Below are 22,935 nucleotides of genomic sequence, written 5' to 3'. Positions count from 1 at the left end.
ACCCCGCGCCCCCGCAGCTCGTAAGCACGGACGCCATCTCGGGAGGGGCCGGGGCCGCCCCCGGGCGTGGAGTCCCAGGCGCCCCGCCGCTGGGCAGCTGCTGGCGCCGGGAGCAGCCGCGCTACCCGCCCGCCGCTGCAGCCGCAGGGAGCCGCCGCGGGCCGCGAGCGCCCTTCCGCGGCCGTTAGCGGCCGTTGGGCACCGCCCCCGGCGGGAGGCCGCCCGCCGCCATGGGGCGGCGGCTAATGGCGGGCGCGTGGCCGCGGGGCGCCCCCGGGCAGCGGCGGCGGCGGCGGCTCGCTGCGCCGGGGCGGGCGGAGGAGAAGATGGCTCCCGCCGGGGGCGAGCCCGCCGGCTGCAGGGGCGCTGCGGCAAGGCGCGGGCGGCAGTGGCGGGGGTCAAACCTGCAGGAAGAGGAGAAAGGTCCACGAAAGGGAGAAGGAGGGGAGAGCTCGCATCTCTAAGAGAAGGCCTTTACACGTGCGATAGCACTGCTTTTCTTACAGACTGCACGGTGTTAAAATCGAGGCAGGAGAACATGAAGCAGACCCTGGCGGCTGCCTTCGCAAAGAATGCGCATCCTCAGCAGTGTGGTTATTGACGGTGAAGCAGGCACAGTGTAAGGGTATCTGGGGGGTAATAGTTTGCATGGCCACATGGACTTTTTTGTTAGGGGTATTATCTGAGAACTAATCAGAGCAAACCTCACAAGGAGGGCCTGAAAAGCAAGGTTAGATTGGTGAGCAAAGACACTGCTTGGTTTTCCCTACAGTCTTCTGTGCAGAAAGGCCCTAGGTACAGGCTTGCAAACCAAGCAGAACTGCAGCAAAGAACTGCGCGTTACCTGTGCCATTTCTCCCCCAAATGAAAGCCATACCACAGACAGTCTGGCTAAGGACTCAATCCAAGGTGTAACCGTACTGATAACCCTGCTGAAAAAAGTAACACAGATGCAAACATAACCATTTACTATGGATGGGTTGCCTTGTCTCTCTCGTGGGTGGGACTTTTTCATTTTTTTCCCCATAAAAGTTGAGGGCAAATAATTTTCTGAGATCAACATCAGTCAACAAAGGCTCACCTCTAAACCTGGTGCAGCGTTCAGCTTTTATGCACACTAGAGTAAGTCCTTTGTCCTCCTTGAGGTCAACTTCATACTGCCATCAGATGCTTCCAACGTGGCACTCTGCGAACACAACAGCACATACACTGTGTACTACTGTGATGACGGAAGTGTTGCCTTTAGATTGATAACACTAGTGTGCTTCTTCACATACAAAACTGAATTCCTGTCAAGGAGATAAGTTTACTTCTTAGCAAGAGAAAACACGAGTTTTCTGCTTGATTTGGCAAAAACTTCTCAATTATATTGTTAACAAGCAAGCATGGAGGTTACATCTATTTATAAATGCAGAGAACTGCATTCTTCCCATATGTAGCACAATTAAGCTGTTAAGTTGAACTGAAAAGCTACCGGTTTGTGACAGGATTTAAATAGCTGTTTTTATATATATCTATCAATGTCAATATAGCAAATGGGTTGACCTTTTCTGCCTCTTTGTCCATTAAATTTAAAGTTTGTAGTCTACTTTCGTGCAGTGGGCAGGCAAAGGCATCCTGTCTGTAAATCCACTTACCTAAGTCAGATGACATCGGGAACTGATGTGGCCCTTTTAGCTGCCCTTGCACCATGTCTGTCTGCGGAGTCATACTTGACCTGTTCACTGATAAAACAAGTTTATTAGTGAAATTTAAAATGTACTCAGGTTCAAACTGAATCAAGACGATGCCTAAGAAGTCTAATGCCAATCCCAATTCTTTTCCCAGGAAAACATGTTCTACAAGAACGAAACAGAAAATTTACTCAGCAACCAAAAGCCCAGTCCTCACTAAGGCTGACTGAAGCAGTGAATTACTTAAAAATAAAACATGTGAAGAAATAAAATGTTTTGTCAAAGGAAAGAGACCAGAAGTGAACTAATGCTGTTTACATAAGGCTGTGTTGACTCTGTATGAGCCTTGAAGATGGACTCTATGTCCACTTATACTAGGGTGAATTAGGGATAACACCATTGAAATTAGTAGCCACAAGAGTGCAGAAGCAGAGTGAGAGAAAAATTAGGTTCCTTTCAATGCTTAGTATGATATGTCTTACTAATGAATGACACTAGCTGCAAATGTGACTCTCAGCTTTCTGTTTTCACTTTCAGATTTGTTGGTAGTGTCCTGATTAAAATTGTACAGTTCTGTAGCTGAGGCTTGGATTTAGTTAAAATTATTAGGATTTAGTTAAAATTACTAGGATTAGAAATGGTGCAAAACCAGAACCTCAAATCTGATCCTCTTTGAATTTATGTGGGAAGGAGTTTGGATTCAAATCTCAGATGTGAACCTGCTTGCATGGTTTAATTCTGGGTCAGTTCAACAAGCAGTAGGAACCTAAATTCCTGTCCTGGTTTTGTGTGGGCGTAATCCTGCAAGAGCATTTGATTGTGTGATTTATGAATGATTGAAAGTGAGAGAAAAGAGGCATTTGACAAATGTTGATTAGACTAGCTTCCTCTTAATAGAGTATGAAGGAACAAAAGATAGATATTACATTAGTTTTTATAAATCACTGGGAATAGAAGAAGTGGGAGGAACAGTGCCGAAGATTATTCAGAGGGCTAGAGGTTCAGAACAACAACTATTTTTGTAGTGTTTTGCACAATGAAACTTCATTTTTGGTTTATAGGCATTATTATAATAAAAGCCTGAGTTTTGTACGTTGACTGTGATCTTTAGTTGCCCCCATATATCTCTAAAGAAAAAAACACCAAATTAAATGAATTCACACTCTGTTACTTTGACTAAGCCCAGAATTTTGCCTACTACAGAAATTGAATTGCATTCAGATGGAGAAAATAAAGAGTACAGAGACACAGCTGGTGTGTTAGGGACAGAGGGCAAGAAGAGGAAGGAAATTATCAGGCTAAAGATAAAAAGCATACTGGGCGGAAGAATCTCAGACAAGAAGGTAGAGGATGTAAAGTCAGAGACTTTGAGAGGAGTTCCTGAAATGTAAACCACAGTTTGCTAGTGGTAATAGACCTGTAGCTGCTTTAGTTTGCTATAGTTCATTGAAAGTCCAGGCCTTTTCATCTGTTTACACTAGCAAAGTATCTGATCTGCAGTTATAAACCTAGGAAACTATTTTGGGTGAAAAAGCATTATCCTGTGCAACGTACTGTTAGTGTGCTCAGCGTGTCAGCTGGTCCTAAATTACTAAATCCTTATTCAGCTTTGTCTTCCTGCACGTAGAATTGCTTTTTCAAGAAATGAAGTCAGAGATTTCTTATTCGATACTGTAATTAATTCATGTGATTCTAAAAGAACATCTCTATCATGAGGCTGGTAAAATTATTATGCATTCTCATTTTCTTTTTCACCAGTCTGGAAAAATGGGTTTTCTCCTCACTGGGCTAAAGCATCTATAAGCTTTCCCTTTTCCTCACTGCATCTCCCATCATTGACTAAGGTATCGCCATTATGCTGGAACACAAGGAGTCTTGGATTGGATCAGCCATTTCACTGCCTGTGTGCGTCTGTGAGATAAGGAAACAGTATTCAATCTTTGAAAAGAAAAGATGTGCTTCTGAGCAGCTTCTCTGTGTTTCCCTGTGCCTTTCATTTATTAACTTTCGCATGTGCACATATGTCCAAAAGCCAATATACATATTAGGGCTCAATCCCACACTACTGACATCAGTGAGAGTTTTATCAATTACTTTACTGAGCACAGGATTAGGCCTTCGTGATTATATGAAGAACCAATTACTGGTTCTATGAACCTACATTAAAATCCTTCTCACAACAAAGCTTGCGCAGAAAACATTGCTTTTTGTATTAGTACTGAATTTGACTATTATATTTAGATTTTGGAAAGCAGTGCCCTGGCAGAATCAGACGTATTTTGCCCTCTACTCCAGCTCCCAATAATAAGGCATTGCATGGTTTAATCTCTTCATGGGCACTTCTTGCTTACGGACCCAGTACTTTCACAGCATCTATATTAACAAGGACTTTCAGCATCATGCAGGATGAGACCCATTGATACTCTATGTGACAGATGGTCTTTACGCAAAACCACTGTCAAACAAGCAAACGAATAAAAACAAAAAAAGAACACCACCAAGCTGGGAAGAAGCCTGACTGTTATTTGTTTTTCTTGTCTTTATTCAGTCTTGCAAGTACAACAGCTGTGATGTAATGACCTGGCCTAAATATTGCATAGCACAATGCCGCAGATCTTTTTCTTTTCCTATTCTTCCTAATCATTATTTATTATTTGAAATGATCATCAATCATTTCTTATACAGCTCCAAAGAGAGCAAGAACATCTTCCAAGCCACATGGATTTTTATAATTGAAGCTCAAAGAGTGGCTGACTTCAGTTTAGCTTTCTGAAAGTCATTAGTCCTCAGTGCAGGTGAGTGTAATTTCAATGTAAATATAGTCTCTGCTGCAGTAATTTATGCTTAAAATCATAACCACTAACAGTGAACAGCTGCCTTTCAGACACAACCTGTGATGGGGCTGATGCAGAACTACTGTTCAATCCTTTACTCTACCACCAATTCACTCTAGTATTTTATTCTGTTCCTGTACATCCAAATAAAAAAGTGTTTTTTATAATCATTATTTGTGTTTTTCCTTTAGAAATCTTTTGCAGGAGCTAGAGATAAGGAGAAAAGCTGCATCATATTTTGTCTTGGAATAAAAGTTTATGACCTTATTATGGTAGGGTGATTGGAGATGAACTTTACTAGGCCAGATTATTTTTTATTTATTGGCATGATAGGAGAATATTGCATACAAGTTATAAAATCATTAAAAGATATAGTAACAAAATCCTGTTGTATGACACATACAAACTAGAAACACTATTGTGTTGGCCCTGCCTAAAACACTGTTTTGTAGAGCAGATACTTAGTGCTTGTGTAGGAACATACAAATCTTATTTTGAGCTGAGGAAACATTAAATAAGGGCTTTATATTTTGGGTCATTAGGATTCAGTATAAAGCCCCAAAGTAATCTCATGAAAATAGCAGTGTGATCTAGTGGAGAGACACCAGCTTAGGAATGAGGGGCTTGTGTTTCATTTCCAACTGTTCTGCTTGCTGGTCCTGGCCTCCTCCCTTCAGCTCGCAGTGATGTCATTTTCCACTGGTCGTCTGTCTTGACTATTTAAACGGTAAAATTGCTGTGACTAGCATTATTCTTCTGTATGTATTTACAGTGCTTACTGCAGTGGAGCTCTGTGGACTAGTTCAGGATCCATTTTCAGATCTGTTACAGCACAAATACAAAGAATCTCCCCCATTAACTGTACAAAAGGAACAACATGATGATGTCAGAAAAATAAAGCAGGGAACTCATGTCTGGATTTCTGATATGAATCCTAAATAGAGCAGAGCTCGCTTTATTATGCTACATGGTTTAAATGGAGGAATTAACCAGAAATTATGCATGAAGTGAATGAAGCCAATTTATCATCACTCAGAACATCTGTAAGTAGATTTGTACTTCTCTCTAGCTGCTGAAATATTTTACTCAGATTTACACTGGAAATGTTCACCTGCAGATTAGTCACAAACATGCCAAAATTGACCAAGATGCTTTAGTTGCAAGAGGTCAGAAAAGTTGGATGATATTGCCTCTTGTTTTCTTCAGTGAGCGCGCTAACACCTGCGGTATCATTAGGTCGATCTTCGCATACGTAATCTGGTACTGTAAGCTACCTCAAGGTGCAGTTTCAAAAATTGTTTTTCCATTCTCTTTTCCAAAAGTAAAGTTTGATCAATCAAATACTTATGACTAACAGACATAAATTGGGGCGCAAACTTGGCTGAAGGCGATTAATTTAAAACTGACTATTCAAATGCAAACATTTTGCCACCTGTAGAATTAAGTCAGAGATATCAAAAAATACTTGTTGAATATCTTGTACTATTGACAGACATATATAGTTATTGCATATTACTGTGCACTTCCCTTAATGATTTCATCTTCCTTTTCTTTAACTATCAGCTTTTTTTTTCCCTTTAATTATCTTGGGAGTCTTTTTGCAATTTCCTTCCTAACATCCACCTGTGCATTTATAAATTTCAGTGTTAATCCCTGCTCTTAGGACATCATTCTTTTCCCTTTCAGGGCTAGGGCTAGATTTACCTGCGGCTTTAGCTACTTTGTGCTATTCAGCTGATGCAAAGCATCTATAAACCCATCATAATCAGTTAAGCCTGATTTAAGGCTGCTTTACTTTGCCAGAGCAGTGCTAAGAAACCAGAATGGGAACTTGGCCTTTATGCTTCTTTTCTTGTTCCCCCTCTTTTTAGTATTCTTTTCTCTGTTCTTCTTGAAGTGCATTCCCTTATTCTTCTATAAAATACAGATAGGTGATTGAAGAACATTCAGGAGTTGGAAAAAATTGTTAATCAAATAATGTATTAAATAAATATTTCTTTTCATTATTTAAACCGCCTATTTCCACTGTATTCTGTTCTCCACAGTTCTCTTCTATTTCACAACTTCCTTTTCTTACTCTGACTCTTTATACCCACTAACTTAGAAGTGAAAACTATGACAATCATCATTGTGAAAGCAGAATAAAGCAATATAAACATTCCATTTGCCAAATTAATAATTAATTTCTTACTATTTGCAATATAAAAGTATTTATGCCAGAAATCCTTCCTTAGTATTTAATAGCCAGTGCTAGCTAAATCCGAAATGTAGATTCTCAGAGCTGATGCTTACTCTTGGAAGTGCCTGAACTTGGTCTCAGATTTCTGCCAGCAAGATTGCTGGTGAGTGCGTGTGTGTGCGTGTGTGCACGTCTCCATTTTGTGGGAACTCAAGCTAGCAGGCATCCTCGAAGCGCACCTGGCCCACCAGACTTCACACAGCACACATCTAGTGGTGATGGCATCCCAGTGATGCCCTCACTACCAGTTTCCTAGCCCATAGAGCATTTAACCAACACTGGGGAGACATGATTTGACTGCTCTGAGTGGACCTGGAAAATGCAGCAAAGGCATTCAGGCTTCAGAATAATTATGCATAGTCATTGATGCCAGTAAGAGCCTAACCTCTTGAATACTTAACTGGGAGAAGCCAATATGGAGTTTCAGCACTGTTCTACTGAGCATTTTTGTACCAAATACTCAATAGTGCAAGGACTGGAATCCAACCGTTTTCCTCCTAGGCAAGTGCTCCAACTATTCAGCTATAGCATTTTTCTCTCTCTACATATATAATCAGCCAAAATGGAATACCTTCAACATCAGTATTAAAGATAATCTTTTTCTAAACCTAGAATAACAGCCATATAGGAAGGATATTCTTGTGCAAGCTGTATGATTCAGCACAGATCTACTCTATCTTGCACTCATACCACTTAGTTTAAGAACTACTGATTTCTAAGAAGAAAAGAACTTAGCTATAGGCTATTCTCTGGATATAGGAACCTCAGCAAAGAATCATCCCACTGCTCCTTATAACTTAGTCTCGCCTCTTCCAGATCACAAAGACTATAGGTGTCTCTAGCTCACTGAACATTAATAGCCCATGAATTATCACTTCCTCAGATGTTTTCCTTAGTGGGCAATGCTGGATTCAAAAAGGATTTATTTTTCAGCAACTTTCTGAAAATAGGAATCTTTTCCATAGTGCACTGATAATTAATATCCCTCTCTGTATGGTAACAGATGTCAGTATAGTGACAATGCCCCCACCATGCTAGGTCTTTCTGCAACACTGTCAGCTCTGATATCTTGCAGACACAGTCTATCAGTCTCTTCATGCCAAGTCAATGATCTATATCTGGAGCTACCTGTATGTTTCTTTTTATATTGTCTCTTTCTCATCTTGAATCATAAAATATCACCATTACCACTTCTTTCATTATCCACCTGTGCTGCACTGCTTGCACACAAGCTTTTGATGTACAGTGCAACCTTTTCTCATTTTTCCTTTGTCCCTTCTGTGCAGATTGCACCCATCAATATTAACATTTCAGCTCTCTGATTTATCTCATTACATTTCTGTATTACCAGCCAAGTCATAATTTCCTTCCTGTAATGTCACTTTGAGCTCATTTCCCATACACTCTGCATTTGTATATAGACAATTACTGGGTTTATTGCTTGCTTCCTTCCTACTGGCCTTGGCTTTTCTCCTTTGTCTTTATCTTCCAACATTTAATATTTATGGAAAGAGCTCTGCATTGAATTGTAACATCCTAGTCTAAGTTAACAGCTGCCTGAAACAGCATCACAGTACTAGCCTCTTATATTTTTTCTTGTGTTCAGGTGGCCAGCTTTTAAATAGGAGCTGTCTACCTTTCCCACAAAGAGCAGAATTTGGTCATGTTTCCATTCCTGTCTGCTGTACAAGGGACCCTGAGAAAGCACTGGGGGTTTCGCATGTGGGTGAAACTGCACAGGAGCCAATGAAACCGTCACCCACCAGTTATGGGCTGCTCATTCTGCAAAACAAGAGCGAGGGGGGTTGCACTAGCTTTGTACTAACAGTTCATGAGAGAACACTCTTCACAAACATTGAATTTCTGGCTTTTTGAAAGGAACTGGGTTGCAATGAAAAGGGATTCCTTCTGCCAGGGTCAGCGAACACTCCTCTCTCACGAGGCCACAAGCACCACAGAGGCTCCACACAGGGAATCACGTGAACCTTCACTATACAGGCAACAGTCCAGTCCCTTGCACCTTATGGCTACAGGTGCAAACGTGGCACATGAGAGCAACATTTGGAAGTGATGCTTAACAACTTTCTAGTGCCCGGAGCCCAGTTGCAGGCGACCACATGTGGGGAGGGGCCGGTTATACTGGACAACTCGTGCCATCTCTCTCCTGCCTGGAGCCAGCTCCAGCCATACAATAGGGGTCAGGCCCCTGGAGCTCCCTGCTGCCCTGGCGAGGACACCCTTTTAAACCTTGCCTGAGACTTTCTCTCCACGCTCGTCTAAAACTTTAAGCTGAGTACTTGCACCTCTTCATAGAGGCCTGTGAAAGTCTTCTATCCTCAGGTGATTTTTTCCTCCCAAATTTCAATGCCACAGCTCCACTCAGTGAAAATAAGGGTTCAATGCTCTCTTGCAGCCTCCTTTCAAGTGAAGATACTTGTATTTATTTCATTGCTCACTAGAGGGCAACCTTTGCTTAAAAATGAGTTTCTTTACCTTCAGTAACACCGAAAAGGTGAGATAACTTGAGGTCAGACAAAGAGAGAATACACAAGAAAAGCCACAATATGCTGCTCCAAGGGCAGAAAAAATACAGATGTCTGCTGCAATGCTAAGGAAGTATTTCAGACTGTAACAGAAATCAGCAGCTACAGAGTGTGGATGAAACAAACTGTTTGGTAGAAACTACGGTCCTCATTCAGTGAGGTGTGTAAACGTGCTTTATTAATCTGAAGTAGGGGTTTAGCTCTGTTGTCCTCAATGAGAGTAGATATATTATTTGGGTACTATTTTATATGTATTATTTAAAATGCTTTTCTGAAGGTTAGGGACCTAGGAATGCTTGCCGACCTGGAAAAAGCCATTCAAATCAGGAGGAGACCATCAAGGGACTTCTCTGGCTTTGGATGGGGTTCTGAAAGAGCGGAAGGATACTGCTGACACTGAATCATGAAAATCTGAAGGTCCATTTTTGACTCAGGTGATTCTTTTCCAGGACCACAGCTTCATAGTTTCTAGGTTTCACTTCTCCTGGATGATGCAAATTAATGATGAGGAAACTTGCCACTGGCTATTAAATTACTTTACAGCATCGGACTTTTAGGTATGAAGTAGACAGCAGGAGGGATTTTTTTTTTAGTATAAATTCAAGTTAAACAAACATTTAAGGTCCTGAAGTCCTGCAGAATCTTGTGAGAGAAGGAAGTTGTTCAAGAGAAAAAACATAAGACCTACTGTAATGACATACTTTGTCCCTTTGAAGGCACCCTCATACTTGAGGTTAGATCGCTCACATACTGTCACTTCAGGAAATTTAGCGGAGCAGCAACAGACAAGCTGAAAAGGGAGATGAAAACGAGGAAGGCAAGGGGAAATGAGACCCCTCGCACAGCTTCGTAAAGGACAGCTGGTCCAGGGCTACCAAAGGCCGGGGGCTCTGTGCGCCTCTCCTTACGACAGCCTCCGGGGTAGTAACCACTACTGCCTCCATCCAAGTGGTGGCAAGACATGGGCTGAGGGACTTGCGCAGCATGTGCACTGAAAGGACCTCGGCAAATGGCCTTTCGGAGAGGCTTAAATAGTTGTGTGTGGCAAATCATGTATTCTAGGGGAGACCAAGAGGGGAACGAGGGATGTGGGCTAGGCCCGAAGAGACAGACTCTTGGGATAGACGCATACCACACAAAGAAATAACTTACAGAGAAACAGCATAAAGACCACTAGCTAATGTGAGCTAATTGCAAATCTGGTCTGTGAAGAGCTGGGCAAAAGTTTGTTCATAAGGAATAAAGTCACCTGCATGAACAGAGCCAGCTCTGCGGTCAGGAGTTCTCGTTAGACTAGCGCAGCAAGACAGGCAGAGAAGGGAATTTCTCCTGCACTCATCTGTCAGTTTTCACTTGTCTTTTATCCCTGCTGAGGGAGACAGCTGCTCTTGCTTATTACTCTGCTGCCAAAGTAGGTTTGTTATCCCTCCTCCCTCCCAACACTGATGTAATTACGTCCCCAGAGAGTCCTGCCTGTGGGCAGCACTGCGAGCCTGCTGAGCCTCGCGCAGCCAGGCTATGTGCTCCTGCAGCTGTGAATTGCAGTGGTGCCTACCCATTACTGATTTTAAATACGCCTGCCGAGGCCCACAGGGACAAACAAGAGGCTGTATGCCTATTACCAGCTGCATGCTGCTAAATGAATTGGTATGTGAAGTATATGAAGACCCTTTTGCTAACAATAATGTGGCTTGTTGGAGGTAAATAATATGGTTTTATAATTGGATTTGAAGCAAGAGGCTAGATTCACGTACTCTGCTATGGGAAACATCTCTCCATGCTAGTGTGGATCCCCGAAGAGACGCAGGGGTGGGCTGGAGGCACGGGAGCTGCACGCACACCGGTGAGGGTGGCATCGGCTAGCTGTGGCTGGTCAGATAAGCAACAGTTGTGCCTCACCCGCAGTCTCACTGCCTGCCTGCCTGACCGCAGCGCTGTAGTGGCTGTGACAAGCACTGCGCCGGTGCCCAGAAACAAAGCAAGTCTATCAAGTCTCATATATTCAGTGTGAAACTCCGCAAGCGGCCTCTGCCTGGCTGCACTTGCAGTTCCTCTCCTCTGCTAAAACCTGCGAGGCTTGATGCAACCGCTCAGATCTTCCCCAGAGACTGCTACGCACACAGCGCGAGCCCTGTACATGCGGAGGCCTCGTAGTCCCTGCCTCCCTGGCTGCTGCTTCCCCTTTACGTGGCCCAACACGCGTGCCTATCTGTCACCCAGCGCATAGCCATATGCCTCAAACACCTCCCCTCCTCCTGCAAGTCACCTGGTACTCACAAAAGTTCAGAATAGAGTGAAATTATCAGAAATGATTACTGTGATACTGGCTTAACTGCTACCACCAGTGGTAACGTTTCCATTCACTCTCACTAAAGAGCCCTAACACCAGAAACACCAAACCTAAGAAAGTCACTCTCCCTCCTTAAAACTATCTGGCCAAGCGTCCTTTCACAAACAGCTCGGAAATCTAGTGTTAGCCGGTTTTTTGTAGCCAAAGCTTGCCTAGTCCCAGGTAGAAACCAGAAAAGCCCCCTAAGATAATATAAATCAATTTATATCAATTTATCAAAGTCTGACTAGACTCTTCATTAACTCTTGGCTCTCTCTGTACTCCCCTGCTTTTTTTATCATTCTTTTTGTGGTTTGGAGAATGTGAAAATGTATATCCTACAGTCAAAAGCTCATACTGTTCTCACTGATTAAGAAGGAACAATGAATAAACCTAATAGCTATCCTGCAATATTTGTTGCTCTAGAATTTGAGAGTGTGTGTATCCGCTCCTTTCTGCCGAGGAAGGTGCCAAGCTCAAGCTTATGTGAACTGTTACCTGGAATAGTAAAGTAGCTGATGGAAAAATGTAGCGAAGAAACAGTTCTTGGGACACAGAGATGCAGTTCTCTGCAAGGATGAGTCCTCATTTTGCTTGCCTGCTAGCAATTCACAAACTGTGTAGGATTTTGAATGCTAAGTACCTGTTTACCATCTCAAGACTGCTTGAAGATGTTCAGAGAGTCAGTAAACACATCTGAATTGCAAATGCATGTGCTTCCCAGAGTAACAAGCTAGTGGGAGGTTGCTGAGCGCTCCAGATGCCCACGTGCCTTGTGCTGTGCAGAAACGTCATGTGAAGGGCTACTCTGAAAGGGCAGTTTGGCTTCTTTTGCAGCCACCAAGAAGGACTGAAGATGATGTAGATAATGTAGATAATTCTGTCCTTGCACTGCTACAGAAAAAGTGTGACTGCTACCGTGCCTCATTACATTACATCATTACAGAGTTTGAGTGACAAATAACACTGTTTTGAAAGGAACTGTGAGAAAAAAGATACCTCCTCTGAGGTTTTCAAAAACTGTGCAACATTGATGCAGTCCAAGGAGTTCCCCATATCTTGCTTGTAAACAGTATGGTGATGATTTAACATACGCAGCTGATTTATGCTATTTGCTGCAGAACCATTGTGGCTAATCACAAACATTTTCAGAGTATAATTTGTTGATCTGATAGCCTGTGTGATAGCTCGTTAGGATCCATAATGTTTGATCATGTCATCACTGCTTAGAGACACTAATGCACATGGAATATGCTCCTGGAGCCAGTAGATTTGGCTTTTCGGATTTGCATGCATAATAATTCTGTGGGCTAATAACTGTCAACATACATTTATTCCAATAATACTGACTGTTTACTGTTTTGTAATTCTGCAGTGATTGATCAGTTCAACTACTGTGGCGCACTTGCTCAAGAATCAGGAGTTTAAAAATGAAGTGTTATCACAGACAGGGCCAGGATTTATGATTTATGGAAGGCTGCTGTGAAAAAACTATCTTAATTTATGATAGTCCCCCCTTTCTTCCTACTCCTACTCTTTACCTCGTGGCTGAAGCAAAACCATATCACTGTGGAAATCTGCTCTTTCTCTTCCCTTGAAGGCCAGTGCCCATCAGCTAGCGCTGGTGTGTGTGAGGAGTCACCGGGAGCTCCCTGGAGAAACCCACTCAGCTGAGGAGCTCGCCGGGCACCGAAGCCTGCCCGTCTGGCTGAGGAGGAGGCAGCAGCCCAGGAGAAACCTCCCTCTGCTTCCCCCTTTCTCCCCACCTCCATCATTGCCCTTCTCCCCCAGCATAACCTTTTCATTTGTTACTTTGGATGTCGCAAAGCTTTGTGGCAGCACTTTCACTCCACTCTTTCAAAGGGGCTCGGGGTACTGAAGTCAGTAGGGAAGTATAACCCACGGCAGCCAAAGTGACAGCTGCTGGAGCCTTTCATGTCATTGTTTTTCAGGCTCTAGAGAAGAAATGTCTGGTAAAATATAATCATGTATGTATATACCCAGAAGCTTGTGGGGGGTTTGTGTTTCAGGCTATGTACTCTCAGCTTCTTTATTAGCAGATAGCTGAAAGACAGGCTTGATTCACGGAAGTGATAACAGCAAGCAGTCTAATGCTTTGCGCTGGTGACAAAGAGCATGACAGGGCCAGTAAGGGACAGCTACACAAGCCCCTGTTAGTGAAAAAAGTCAGCTTCAATTAATATTGGTTCTCATTTCAGGTCTGCACAACTGCCTCATGAAGTGACATACGTTTCTTTGTGTTACAAATTACATATATAAAAAAATTAGGTATCATGTCAAAGTTTTATGTAAAATGAATACAAAAAAACCCACTACATCTGCTAAAGCTAAGCAAAGAGTATTTGACTGATCCTTAACAGTCCTCACTAGTGGAAAAAAAAGTATTATAATCAGTATAATCAATTAGTATACTTTAAAGAGTAATTCCACCAACTGAAATCATGTAAGTATTTGTCAAATATCACACTGAGATGTGCTTTACTAAAGTCTATTTGTAAGCCTCAATTTATAAGCACAGATTAGTCTGGGTGAAGTGTTTAAATATATATATATATTTGTCAGTTGTTAATTATTAAAGGCAAGATTATTAAGAGAATAGAATGGATTTATCTTTTCTAGCATCCCTTGGCTGTCTTCAATGAGCACAATGCTGAGCTGGAGGATTTTGAATCAATTCTGCACAACAGACCACCATGTCCTCAGTAGTGCTGACACCTAATCATTCTTTACAGCTTTCTAAATCTGAATTAGCAACAGCCATTACGCTGGTTTTACACAGGTAAACAGGTAGAACTGGCTTCCACCACCTGCAAGTGGTGGAAGACATTTTCTTTCTCATAATCCCCCACACATTAGAAAACATAGTCCTAAAAATGGGATATGGATTGAAGCATTTTTACATTCCCAGGTGCACTCTCCTTTATGCAAAGTTCAACTGGCATTTCATCCTTCAGGTTAAGGTAGCCAGAAGGAAAGCTTCACGGACAGCATTGTACATGCATGAACACACAGTGCCCCTCCTTGACTTTCCCTTTTGCTTGTCCTGTAGTTCTTTGTGCGCATCTCTCTCTCTTTTACAACTGAAATAAGATGCATTTGTTTGGGGGAGTGAAAAACAATAGGAGTGAAACCTGGTTTGTGAAGGAGATCCTTCACTTTAAACTTGCACTTCAACAACAATATGAGAGGAAAGGTGAAACATAAATGCTGATTTATTTTTCCAAAACTGCTCATGTCCAGATACATTTCACTGAGAAAGTCTCTCCTTAAAAAAAGCAATGCTAGGTTACATTTGCATAGCAGGCAGGAAAGTCTGAGCCGACCGTTTTCTACTCTCCCTCAGAAGTTATTTTTCTTTGAAATAATGAGTAGGCTGGTAGATTTTCAAAACGTTTCCATCTGGCTTCTGCACCCGCCTCTACCTGAGCCTAGTGCCTTCCCCTAAGGCAACCAAACTGCCCCGCGCCCTGCAGTCCCCCTCGGACCCCAGCTTTGGCACAGGCCAAAAACTGCAGTGCTCCTTGGCCACACAGCTGCAACAGGTACTGCCCTGAGCCTCCACCCCACAGCAAGGTGCAACCTTTGCCATGGCCCATGGGGCAGGACGGTGGGCAGTACCCAGAGGAAAACCTTGGCACCTATTGCCCCAGGGCTGCAGTGGCATTGCATCCCAGAGGCCGATATCAGGTGTGTTGGGGGGTTGCATATGAGCTAGGCGACTCAGTTTGGCCTGAGCTGGAAGGATCCTGTGACAGCAGGAACTGCTTCCCAAAGGGTTTTGGGCGACCACACGGAGGGACACTGACTGCGGGGAGGGTTTAATGTAGATTTTTTGTTCCACGCTTCATTGCTGAGAGCCATACGGGAGATCTGCAGTTGTTGCGGGCAGTGCAGGGGTAACACAGCTCTCTGTTCCATCTGTCTCTTCCCAAATGAGGTATCTCTAGCTGGTGAAGATGCTAAAAACCATTTACTCTCCTTAGCTATAGCTAGCCTGGAAAATGTTCATGCACATTTTTTCTCCAAGTAACAAAAATCTACAGTGACAGCTGTGATTCACTGAATAGAACAACTATCTGGTGGAGATAATGTCAGTATAGCTGACATTATCAACATGGGCCACAGGTAACTGTTACTCTGACTAGCTATTATTGGTTAGCTTTGATCCCGCAAGGGCCTGAATAAAGCTCTCATTTCTCCCACCTTGCAGGAGCACCTCAGTATCAATGGTGTAAATGTACCCTGCATTCTCCGTGGAAGAGCCCTTCTCACCTTTTGAGTTTACGCTGCATGGTAAATGCAAGACGAACAAAAGAGCTCCTGTAAATTGCAATGAGTTTCACAGGTAATTAACAGAGCCCATTTCTGGTATGTTTTTAAGCACAGTTATTAGAAAAAAGGGACCTCTGAGCTTTACAATGTACCCCCATAATGTGCCACAGGGGACACAAAACCTATAGGACAAGATCAGGAGAACTTCCCCGGCCCACGCTTTCCCAGCAGCCACAGGCTGTTGAGCCTCCTCCTCGACAGCAGCATTCCTGGCGCAATGACAAGTCCCCGACGGATCACTGACAGCCTGTTGGGGCTGTGCTGCCACCGGCCCTACAGGCCGCTCCAGCTCCCTGGTGCCGCTGCTTCTGCAGCGGGACGAGGTTTGCCGGGGCTGCAGCTCAACGAGCATGAAATCATCCACCAAGCTCAGAAAGCAGTAACCGGCAACACTTTCTGCACCCTAAGCAAAGTTCCCTCAGTTTCTTCACTAACAGCTTCTGTATGAAGAATGAACTCAGTATTTTTGAAATGGGCTTCATGAGCTTGAGCCCACACACTAAATTCATACATATTACAAACCACGACATTGATCTATGTCGACTTACTATGCCAATTTTGTAAAAAGAAAAATCCAGCAGTGGATAATATTCTGGAAGTTAAATAGTGAGTCTATATGAAGAGATCATTATCTTCCTTTCCTGAGACTGAAGTTTTAAATGACTTGTGTTATGGCTCCCTGAGGAATAACAGAGGCTCAGACAGAAGTTGTCACAAAGCAGACTAACTCTGTTCCCTCCAAGGGTAATACCATGAACTTTGAAATGGATGCTGAATTTTCAGGACTACCTTCTAAATGAGAGGAAAACTCATGACTTGATTTAACAGAGCACTCTTTTCTCAGATGCTTAGCTATCACGGTAGTAGTTAGAATCTTAAAAAAAAAAAAAACAAAAAAACCTGTCTCAGTCACTGACTAAGTTCTTTTAGCAATATTAAATTCAAAACTATCACTAATTTTTCCCACTTGCACAGTCAAATGACTGGAGTGGAAAAGCACCTGCAGGAATCATAAGACAGAAGGATGAAACAGGTCAGAGAACTTATTTTATATAACAAAAATACAAGGGTGGGATTCTGGCTTCACTTCCTGAATATCTGATGCTCAGTAAAAACTTCCTTGAAGCTGGACATACAAGGGAAATAACAGTAATTAAATCAAAATATCTACTGCAAATACATGGGACGAAGTTTTGCACAGACTCCCAGAGCTTGTCCAGCGAGGGTACAGCTGGCTGAGGAAGCATTTACAAGTGTCCGCACTGACGTTTTCCTGGAGCATCTCTTATGGCAGGTCCTGATTTGAGTATCCACTTGCCACTGGCAAAGCCCAGCAGTCAGCATAAAACTAGAAGTCCCTTTCCTTCTGTACTTTCTCCTCACCCTGGTACTCCACGCGAGTGGGAGCAGGATAGCACGTGCGCTGGCTCTGCCGGCTCCTCCTGCCCACGGTGGTGCGGAGGAGTCCCTGCCTAACGGAGAGGGCCAGCACCAACCTCTTCACGCTATGGGTGGCACAAAGCAGCTGAATGAGGACAGGGAACGAGTCTGTTTTTTAACCAGAGTCAGCAAAGGCAAAGTGGGAGTCTAAATCAAGGTGCTTGCTGTCAGCAGAACCCAGAAATTATTTAGGAGAATAAACATGGCCACAGAAGTTGTAATTTGTGAGTAATGATTTTTAAAAAAATATTCACAGCTCTGTTCATGATGCATTGTTGTATCTACAGATTTTGAGCTGCACCAAAACAAGATTTTACTTTGCTTGTCACCTTGACCTAGGCAAGCAGATGAAATGCAGGAGAAGGCTGCAGCAGGCAGCAAAACATGAACACTGTTTATTTTTGTCTCTTGCTTTGGACTTCAGGGAAAGGAATCTCTATTTTAAAACATTTTCACCACTTCTAGTTAGCAGAAAAAAAAGGTAGAAGGGCTTTTGCCATTTTGAAAGGCAAAAAGCAGACCATAAAGCACACTGCCACACTTGCAAGGAGTGAGGGGGAATGAAATTACACAGCCTGATATGAAATTATGCAGCCTGACTTGAAATTACGCACACCTCCACCATTTGCTTAGCTTTAGTCATAACATTAACCAACATTTTCCCCTGATCTCATTAAATACATCTTAGCAGGTCCCTTCAGGGTGTTTGACAGGCATATCAGAAGATTAAATCTATAAGACTTCACTTTCCCTTTATCTGTATCTCTCTTACTCCATTCACATCAGTGGATGCCCTTCACTGACTTGGATGAGAGGAGAGTCAAGCCCTCAGTATACTCCTTAGGTGATTATTTCCTTAGCGCTTGTTGTATGCAGCAGGATAGCAGGATGGGATCCCTCTGTTGCTCCAAACCTACTCCAGTAAGAACGGCACTTTGCCCCCTTCCTAGACGATACCGGCTGCATTTATTTATTCCACAACTGCTTCCACTGACTTTCACCCTCTATAGCCAGGGGAATGAGACCAGAACTAGGCCCAGGCTTTAACAGCTTTTGAGTCTTCAGCAAAGCAAGTGTATGAGAAACATACTTAGCCAAATCACTATTCCCATCTTAATTTTTGGCTGAGATGAATTCAAGTAGAAATACCTCTCTTCTACCAAAGCTCCTAAAGATGGAAAAAAACCCAGAATTTGTTCCTGCTCTGTTGACTGTGAAGGGAAAACCTACAGAGTATTAAATAAAAGATATGGAGCAGGGAGCCTATGGTTATGATATATGGTACATTTATAAACAGGCTAAAATAACTAATGCATTATAGAAATGGGATGTAACCTGAAAATGAAATGATTTGACTTGTGTGTTTGATTGTCCTTACTCTTTGAAAAGAGGACTGCTTCTTATTTTCCGGAACATTTCTCTCCGTTCACCTTGATTTGTTTTTTATTTTACAATTGACTTCCTGAGAGCTCTGGGACACTCGTTAAAGGCTGAAATAGCAAAGGCCATGCTGAGCCACCCAGGGGGCTGGATGAGGAAGAGGATAAGAAAAAATTTCTAGGTAGATTTGAAATATATATTTTATATCTATTTAATTCCAACAAATAACAGACAGTCTGGAGAGAATAAAACTTCATGAAATATTTCACAGTTAAGAGATCATAATGCACATACTCAGAGATACTCAGTTGGGCTTCCAGAGAGAAACCAGAGATGATCAGCACTGATATTCTAGTATTTCCAGGGCCAACAAACTCATTTTTTAGCTACTCTTTATGCACCATAAAGCAGCTAATAAGGTGATAGGCTCATTTAACAAAAATTCTTTGCAAGTCATCTTGAAGACTCACATTATACCTTTGCATCCATGCTATTTGTTCAGTTATCTCACAACACAATTTTGCCAAGTGAAACATAAGAGATCTGGGCTTAGTCCCTTTTCTATACCTTGTACCTTTTGAATTTTCCCTAGAAATCAAAATTAATGTAGTTGTTAAACTACTATATGTGCTAATTCTTAGCAAAAGATGTCACCACCTTTTCTTGGATGTAAATGCCTCCACTTCATAATGATGAGACTGAAGAGATATCTGTATAGAAAAGTACTGACTCAGAGTAAAATATTTAGGGATATTTGATTAGGCTGTTGCGAAAATCAATAGCTTTGTAGATAAAGAACGGACAAAATCAATATGCCTGCTTATTGCTAACACTACAAAGAAAATCTAAGCAATAGTGTGTGTACAGATTTTATTTCTTTGTAGGGTGCAAAAATGATTTCTTAGTTTTTCTCACTTCATCAAAAAAAAAACCATGCTTGTTACTTGCAAGAGATGACAACAGACGAGAGGAAGGCTATGTGTATTCGAGCGAAATGGCTGTGCTGGGACCACAGCATGCAGTTGGCAACTGGGCAATCTGGCCATGCAGGAAGCGAGCTGCTGGGACACACTGACTCATGGACACCCACGTGCTCACCCAGGTCAAGCTCTCTGTGGAGCTGAGGCTCCAGGTAGGGCAATGACATCTCCTGCCTGCAAACCGCTCTCCAGGGTAGGAAATACAGCTTGTCCTAGCTCGCAGCGAGATGGCCAAATCCAGAAGCAACTCATGGGTGCCAAACAAAGGACGTATGCCAAATATTTTCATTTACAATCCCTCCTGCTGAAACTATTGTTCTGAATCAAAAATAACTTGAAATTCATTGGGTCAGAGAGAAGAACTGAAGGAGGAGCATGAATCAAGTCAAGAAATTTATCAACAGCCCGGAAACTGTTTGTACATTTTACAGAAGATGAATTTCTGCACAATACCAAGAAATTAAATGAACGTGGATATCAAATTCCCTGACAAGAATATTAACTTTTTCAAATTACTGTTAGCTCTGAAAATGAGGAATTATTCTTCCAGTTAAAATGGATGGCTACCCGGTCTAAAGAAACAACCTGGAGAGAGCAACATAGGCCTATTCATTTTATAAAGTGGAAGTCAAAATAGAAACCTCAGTACGTCCAAAATCTTTCTAGGGCCTGGAGGCACATGTTTGGCCTCTAGCACATCAAACACTGAGATCCTGAAGTCCAAGTCCATAGGACTGGACTAAGAAGGGAGCTATATTCAACACTACACTGTTTTCAGCACTTTGACAGTATTTAATTTTGTGCAGAATGACAGTGAAAAATCATCCCGGGGTTCCCAATATTCAGCCTGTTCCAAGCAGAGGGCACGCAGCTCCTGGGTCCTTCTAAGGGCTCGGGACACCTCTCGGGATTAAAAATACCAGAGAGGAAATTACTGCCATTTTATGAGCTGCACTTCCAGTAGTGTGCACTGCTGCATCAGAAAGGAATCAGTCCAGCGTGTCAGAAGGGAATTCACCCTTTACAGGGTATTTATCGAGCTGGTGGGCTTCAAAAACATCAGGAAGAAGCATATGGGTATTAAGCGGCCAGGAATACATTTAAACTGGGAACAAGATGATTTCTATCCACAAGAACCGTGAAGTTATGGAATGGCCTCCCAACAGAAATAGACAGGGTAAAAAAACAACTTGTCTTTAAGATATTGCTTGGTTGGTTTGTGAGAGGGATCGTGTCATGGCTGCCTGTTAAAAATGGGGACGAGACTTGATAATTCTGGAGATTCCTACAGTGTGCGATTACAGCCTTTCTGTCTCCCCGCTAGCCATTTAGTCAGCTATCACTGTATGATGATTGCTATTAGAAATTACCAACTTCCTTTGGTGGTGGTGGGGGACTTGGGCAATGGAGCATGAGGGAGGGATTCAGACACCGGCCAAACCCAGAAGAGCCCTGCTGAATTCTGCAGCCAGAACCACTGCAAGGTTTGTCGCAAGCCAAGGTTTCTGATGCCCAGTCATTACAGCCTGTACGCTCGGGGGCTGCTAGTTTCACGCTGCCTGACTGAAGTAGTTTTCGACGTTTGACATGTAATAACATGCTGGTAAGACAATTGCAGCGGTGAGCATTATTAGCAGTATGCGACAACCTTCACACAAGGTTGTCTGCTATTCTGCTCCAGTTTTGGCACATTAATGCTCCTGCTGGGACTCTCACCTATCAGTGTGGCACTGGGATGTTGCTAACAGCTCTGCCAACCTAGTTTCCAGGGCTCGGACTCGCGCGCACCAAGCAAACGTCTGTGCTGATGCACGGTGCCAGCACACCCTGGCTGCTCCCCCAGCCTTCTGCTAGATGTTACTGCCAGGCCTCATAGCAGCAAAAGTAAAGCTACACCCACCCACATCTCAGCTGAAGTCTACAGCCCGGTGTTTTTAGCTCAAACCTTCATTCACCAATAGCATAAGCAAAGCATGTGGGAGAGTGAAGGTGATGCCTGGGCCCGTGGCTCTGGCTCTGCCCTGCTTCCCTTCTTGTGGGGAAACTCACTTCTGGGGACAGCCAGCCCGGAGCAGCAATGTCTTCGACCACTTCACAGACATTTGTGAGAGCTCATCTGTCAGAACAACACTCAGCTCTACTAGGAGAGACACCGATTTCAAGTACAGGACAGTGTTAGGAAGGAAACAGGAAAATGCCAGATCCTTGTGTAATTTGGCCAAATAAGCCTCTGCAATATATGTAACAGTTTGAAAAGCTCTCAGTTATTATACCTCCTATTCCAATAAACAGACTTTACTTACTGCAGGCCTGGTAATTTCAGCCTTTTTCATGCTGAGTAGCTCCTTCTGTGTCTGAATATTACTTTCCTGCACAAATGGCTTCACTGTGTCACTGAGAAAGCCCAAATCTGCCCCCAGGCAGAGACACCCAGGGAATAAATACTAATGTTTTACTCAAAAGCAAGTGTCAGAACAGGCATCTAAAATTTAATCTGTTAACTAGAGACCAAAATCTGCCAAAGCCAGTGGAGCTCTATCAGTTTGCCTTAGAGAGAACTGAACCAACTGAACCTCTGAAACCAGTAAAATGAATTGCAATTACAGTATGCATTACCGTATGCATAAGAGCAGCTAAAGATATCATTCTCTGAAATATGTCCCAAATACTGTGAAATACTTTAGCATAAAATACTAAGTAATCTAATAAACTGGAATAAACTGGAACATTGCTTGAGAATCTGGTTTATCTGCTAGTCACATTGGATGCCAAAAGCCTGAATTATCTCATAAATAGTCTCTGCTGATTGAAGAGGTATTCAACCAGGGAAGTAGTGATTAAACAGAGCTAATTCATGTGAATATGGATTTGTCAGAACAGAAATATTAATATACACACATTCCTTAAAAGATTAAGGGTCTCACTTTCCCTGATTAACAAAGAGGTTTAAGGAGGTAAGTGTAATGACTACAGTCCAAAACAATTTTCTGATGTCCTGAGCTACCAGCGATGACATGAAGGGAACCTCAATCCTGATAGTTTGAGCCTGCCTAATTTACAAGCTTGATAAGTGGTTTTGTTTTGTGAAGCTGTTTTTAGAAGACATGGATGCCAAAACATCTTCTTTCCTCTCTTACCTCTTTAACTCATTGTTAAGTTTGAAC

At 42.7% G+C, this 22,935-nt stretch overlaps 1 long non-coding RNA gene across 1 annotated transcript in view; it reads right to left on the bottom strand.

Moving 5' to 3' along the window:
* Positions 1-872: 872 nt before the first annotated feature.
* LOC112988712 (uncharacterized) overlaps positions 873-22,935 on the bottom strand; it is a 90,726-nt gene continuing 68,663 nt past the window's right edge. The window contains exons 5-6 of the long non-coding RNA XR_003260606.2: positions 1,638-1,724; positions 873-1,186 (exon numbers count right to left, since the gene is read on the bottom strand). This is a non-coding gene — a long non-coding RNA (uncharacterized LOC112988712). The remainder of the gene's footprint in view (positions 1,187-1,637; positions 1,725-22,935) is intronic.

Source organism: Dromaius novaehollandiae, chromosome 4 (assembly GCF_036370855.1).
Source record: "Dromaius novaehollandiae isolate bDroNov1 chromosome 4, bDroNov1.hap1, whole genome shotgun sequence".
NCBI classification, from domain to species: domain Eukaryota; kingdom Metazoa; phylum Chordata; class Aves; order Casuariiformes; family Dromaiidae; genus Dromaius; species Dromaius novaehollandiae.
This window is presented reverse-complemented; position numbering and strand designations above follow the sequence as displayed.